This window comes from Parus major, chromosome 4 (assembly GCF_001522545.3).
Source record: "Parus major isolate Abel chromosome 4, Parus_major1.1, whole genome shotgun sequence".
Taxonomy (NCBI): Eukaryota; Metazoa; Chordata; class Aves; order Passeriformes; family Paridae; genus Parus; species Parus major.
This window is the reverse complement of record NC_031771.1, coordinates 886,209-892,191: the sequence shown is the minus strand read 5'-3', so window position 1 is coordinate 892,191 and position 5,983 is coordinate 886,209. Positions and strand designations below refer to the sequence as shown.

At 38.0% G+C, this 5,983-nt stretch overlaps 1 long non-coding RNA gene across 1 annotated transcript; it reads right to left on the bottom strand.

Annotated features, from left to right (window-relative positions):
- Window positions 1-262: 262 nt before the first annotated feature.
- Window positions 263-4,171, bottom strand: LOC117244247. Its single transcript, XR_004496968.1, has 4 exons — window positions 3,850-4,171; window positions 3,679-3,763; window positions 2,017-2,180; window positions 263-721 (listed from the first exon to the last, which is right to left on the bottom strand). It is a non-coding gene; the product is annotated as an uncharacterized LOC117244247 (long non-coding RNA).
- Between the last annotated feature and the right edge of the window lie 1,812 nt (window positions 4,172-5,983).

Here is a 5,983-nt window from a genome sequence, read left to right as displayed (position 1 = left end):
TTTGTGAGCTTCAGAAAGCAGCCTTGTAGAAAGGCAGTAGTCTGGTTTCAAATATCAAAGGATGGGAAAACACCTAAAAGTATTTGTTTCATGTAGATAATCTAGCATTGAGAAGATTTGAGTGAGGAATTTAGCTCCTATTGCAGTGTTGAAAAAGAATTTAACTAGTTGGGGGCGGGGGGGAGGGAATCTACAAGCATTTGAAAACTAAGGTGTCATTGAGAATAAATCATCATGAAGTAAAAATCTCAGCAGATTGGGACAGATTTTTAAAGTTTTAATGCAAACAGAACTCTGATAATATCAAAATACTTTGTTATCTCTACTACAGGTCAAATCTTGAGTTACAAATGGAACTGCTGAGAATATTGGGGGTTGTGTTATTTTCAGTATTAATATTCAGTATTACAAATTACTCAATTATTTTGCATTCCACTTTGTGCTGGATACAAACATATTCAGCAGCAAAAGGAAAAATGAGAAGGAATGAAATGCACATCCAGCTCACAGATTTTAAAAATAAGATAAAACCTCTGTAAGAAATCCAAAAGCAATTCAAATACTTTTTTCTTGTATTCTCAGTCAAAAGCTTCCAACAAAATGCAGGAAGCAAATAAAATTCTGGTATCAAGAAGACTGCAGGCAACAGCAGCTTAGAAAGCAAATGCTTCTGAAAGTTTCCCTGTCTTCAATTTGCTGATAGCTGCCAGTCAATTTTCAGCTGGAAAAGAAGGAAAGAAAAAAGGATTTTAGAAATCCCTCCTATTTTTTCTCACTATTAAAGTTCTATTTCAAAAGATGAACTTGGCTGAATGGTTTAATTGTTTAATGGGTCTATTTTAAGCAGACAGGAATCATTAGCACCTGGTATCAAGCATGAAAGCTCCACATGAGAGAAAGCAAATTCTTACTGAAGCCCTGTGGATGTGAAAATATGAGTGTATTTTATACCACCTAATTTTTTATATTCAGGATATATGTAATCATAACCTAAGCAATGCTGTACATAAATATTCTTGAGCTTTCTGTGTTTGCATTTCTCATTAGCAGAATGAGACAACAACTTTCAGAGTCCCCATATTATTTTTCCAAAGCTTTTGGATGCAAACACTGAGATAACCCACGGCACTCAAGAAATCAATACCTCAGGGTAAATTTCCATTAAAACTGCATGTGCCAGATACCTGGCATGATGGCAAGACTGCTGGCAGCTTCAGCAAATCAGGATTTTACTTCAGATGACTCAAGTTAGGCTGGGCATGTGAAGAGAATTAATTGGCGCTTCAGAAAAAAAAAATCTTTGAAAAACTCAAATAGAGACAGGATTAGCACTGAGAATGTTTTCTATACCATTTCCCCATTTTTTTGTGGGAGGATTCTTCACAATAGATAAAAAGCTTGTAATGTGAAGAAAACATACAACTACAGAGATTGTCAAATTTATCCTTGCTATCCTTTAGCAGCTCCATAATCATTTTTATCTTATTTTTCATACAATTTCTACAGTATCATCATCCATTTGGATTACTCTTCTATTTGATCAGGTGCTGAACTTTCTGTGAATCACAGTTTCCCACTACTAATTATATCTTTCTTTTTTTAAAAGGGTTAATGATACTTATCCCAGTTCACAGGTGTGACTGGTAGATTCAGATGCTGAATTCTGTTATGAAAAGAATCTATGCAAAATCTTGGAGAGGAGAATTCAAGAACTTAAGCAAAGTTTTAATTTACTGACCACTAAATGGGGAAATCTTTCAGATCCCTTGTCTTAATCTGAAGCCCAGTTCCTTACTTCAACCCTTAACAGAAGGTCACCTGTATATACCACCAGATTAAACAAGCTCATTCTCCTTCTGCTGCATCCAATTTGGACTAGATAGAGAATATATACAAAGTTATTTGATTTTTCTTAAGCAGAAAACTACACCCTTACCCAAGAATAATTGTAATGGGAATTGTAGATCCCATTTTGTTCTCATTCCTTTCTCAATTACCACATGCAGCAATACTCACACTTCTTCCTTTTTGGTCCATTTAATGTAGATTTTTTTGTCTGGAGACCAAACAAAGCTTGGTTGGGGCACTGTGCAGGTCATGAATGCAGCAAGGTCAGGCTTCAGTCAATGAGCTGTGGGGTGGTCAGGGCTTCTTTAGTAGCAATGGCACAGCACCTCCATCTACAGAGATGGACAGAAGCATCTCAGTTAAGGGTTGAAGCAGTGACAGAGTTTACCACAAGAAGGGATTTAACCTGCAGATAAGCAAAACCACGTACACGCCCAGAAATATTTCAGTGGTGACTGGCAGTCAATCACTCACACAGTCATAGCAGTTTAGCATTGAAGTGCAGCCTGTGGATCCTACAGGGAATCATTTTATTGGCATCCAAATACACATACTTTGTCTTCTTGAAGTATTAATAACTTCATCAGAAAAACCACATGCTTGGAGCACCGCCAAGGTGCTTCAGCAGTTTGTACTAGTGCATCTCTGTATGTCATTCCCACACTTCAATAAAGAGGAGCATTTTACTGCTGAGGTCAGCTGTAACAGTGTTTGTTGCTGCTACCAGTCCAAAGCATCTCTTGAGAAACCCACTCGGGTTGGCACAGACAGTCACTGTATCCAAAACTCCCACACACACCCCACAGATAGGTCAGTGAAGAAAGAGGAAGGGTCTCCCGTATGGTATTCCTGAGAGGTTTAGTCAGCCTCTGTTTTTACTTTGAAAACAGAGTTCCTATTTTCCACATTCACAATCTAGTCTTCAGCGGCACTACCTATTCAAGCATAGTAGTTTTACAATGTTTTGTGACATTCAGTTATAAGATTAAGAAGCCAATGTATGGCAGATGGACACTATGTGGGCTTGATAGAGTATTTCTGAGTTGCTTCTTCTAGACTTTAAAATTTCATGCAAAACAGCAACCATGCCAGAAATATGCCCTCTTCCCCCTCCGCACATTTGTGAAGAGGTACCATTTACCCAGATCCTGAGAAGCTCAGTCTCCAAGACAACAAAAAGTACTGACATGGATTTCTAAGCACATTTCAAACTCATGCTTCACATATAAACTTAGAAAGAGTCAACAGCTCCACTCTATGTATAATGCACCACTTCCAGATTTTTCAATCTAGTTGGAAGATTAAGAGAGGAGGCTTGCCTATGAAATGTTTCTACTTTTATCATAGGCTGTTTTACAACAAAATGGACACTAACCTCAGAGTTTTATTCTTCTTCGTTAACCTTGCTTGCATTTCAAAGAGGAGAGTTGAGAGGACTCTTTAAGAAAGCACAATTTGAGGGCTCTTGCCTTAAATAAATTAATATAATCAGTATTGTTCACATTTTTCTAGAGGCTGCAGGGCCCTAACAGTCCTCTCACAGGGGATGGTTGCAGAGAACGATTCACTAGGATAAAAGACTCTCACTCATCCTTTAACACACATACACAGCTGAAATCTGGAGCTAATATACAGAGTAGAAAACATATCTAGTCAGTTATCTCTATAGCTAAAGCAAATCCTTCTCAGAGAGTAGAAAACATATCTAGTCAGTTATCTCTATAGCTAAAGCAAATCCTTCTCAGTGCATAACCTGTCCCACACTGAAATGGCCCTCCCCTTGAGTATACAACCCTGAATATATAGATACCTCCTGTACTGAGTACTCACCTGCGGAATCAAAATACAGATTGTACTTGAGTTAAAACAGCACACCAATTTAACTGTGGTCATTTTCAAGTAGCACAACACCTCCCTGTAAAAGATATTCTGTGGTAGACAGAAGGGTTGCAGAGAGGGAGTATAGACAGATGCTGCACTCTAAATCATGTGAACACTTACACAGTGTTCACGCAGAATAGGTCAAAATACCACAGAAATTTAAGTTGAGGAAAACTTGAGCTGATCCTGTTTCAATTTTTCTTCAGGTTACACAATGTAGGCTTTTATTTGTTCTTAATTTAAACAAGAAATAAATGTTTACTTGGATAGGAGTATAGGTTAAGCAGAAAGATTACATTAATCATCTGAGTACACATTTTGTTAATAATTATCTTCAATAATTATAAAATAATTATAAAACCCTTCAGAGAAAGTAAGGAAAATAGCCCAGTTCAGTTTCCTGAAAATAACGTATATTTAAATGTCACTAGAGCACACGAAGTATTGCGAGGGTTCCCAGAAATCACACACACAGCAGCTGCTTTTTGTGAGGCAAAATAAAGCCTTTATTGCAGGCTTTCAGAACCCTATTTATAAGCTGTTCTGGTCAGATCATCCTGATTGGTAGAAGGTACAACACCGTCCTCATCCCATTGGTGGGACAAGAGAGACAACACTCTTAAAACACCTGTGTCTTGTTTTGGGAAAGTAATGCCTTATTTACACAAATAATCCTTGAGTGAGAAAAGGTTCTCAAGATTTTCCCTTGGGAACAGTCAGTCCCTGAGAGCTTGAAATTCTCTCAGGTTCAGAAATCATGTCAACATTTAAAGGCCTCTACTCAGACATGATAGCAATGAATCTGCTACATAAGGATATCTTGCCACTAATTGTTGCTTTATTTTAGTTTTTGATCTTTATTTCTCACCCTTTTTTTCCACCTGAAAGCATGCATTCAGTAAAGTCTGAACTGAAGTAGGAGCCATTCCCATTTGAATTTTTTCTTACTTTCCATATTTTTTCATGCCCCTTTCCAGGTGGCAGTGAATGCCCCACGTTTCAGTGAATCTTCATGAATAATGTATAATTCACTCTTTGATCCAGATACCCATCATTATCCCAGATAGCTCAACTAAACCTTCACCAAACAAAGCAGCTTAATGCAGATCTTTCTCTGTCCTGCCTGCCCCTCAGGCTATGCCAGTTCTGCACATTGGAGGAGGAAAACATGACCAGACAGCTGAGCCAGCTTTGTGTGTCCACACCAGTGCACAGACAAGCAGGAATATTGCAGAGGAGACAGCAGTTCCCAGATTGCCTTTTGGAATTGGTGCTGCTCCTGCTTTCCAGAGCAGAGTCAACTCAGAGTCCAAAGACAGGAATTTCTATTTTTCTCAAAGCAGAGCGAGAATAAGCAATATCATTAAAATACAAGGTATTTTAATACAAGAGGTAATTAGGGAGTAATTTCTCTGATTCTCCTCCTCCACTGGTCCTCCCCTTCCAAATGGGAAAGGCTTCATTGCTTCTTTATCATGAAGAGAGAATAGAAGAGGCAGTAATCCAGAAATCCCAACAAATCCCATAACCAGAGTAGGGAGCTTTTTGAAATGCTCTCCTCTTTGTATGGACAGCTATCCTTCACAAAATGGAGGATGTCACCATGAAGCACAGTGTAAAGGACTGAAAGGTCAAAGTAGTAATGAATTTTATTTTCTATAATGTATTTCTCATTATATTTCCAATACTGCTTCTCCTGACAAGAGCTATTCTGAACACACTGGGCAACAAAATAGAAATTCCAACTCCTGACAATTGTTCTGTTAAAAAAATTGGAAATGAAAAACGATGCTCTCACAGTCCATCTTTCTAACTCTCCCTTCATCTCCCCATGAAGAGTACAAAGACCAGTTTTTCTGTAAGTGTTCCCTTTCCTTTTGGCTTCTGCATGGCAGCCGTGTATTTGGGAACCTATGCAAATTTCAGAGACCCTTTTACATACACTCTTTTATTTTTATCTTCTGAGCTTATTCTACCTTATCTATCCAGATATGCAAAATCCATTGTTATAAATTTCAGGATCTCCTAATAAGTGACTTCATCTTGGGGTAAGACTCACACATTTTTATTTTCACTTGCATGATCTTGCATTTAATTCCTCTTCTTCCCTTCTGATAATTAATTACTCGTGAGTGTGAAGAGCAAAGGGAAGGGTGAAGAGAAAAGCCAGGAATTGTGCCAACTTCAGGTTTGAAAAAGTAGTTTTCTTCTCTATTTTGATAGCAAAGTTTTGCATTAGTTGTTTTGCATTCCT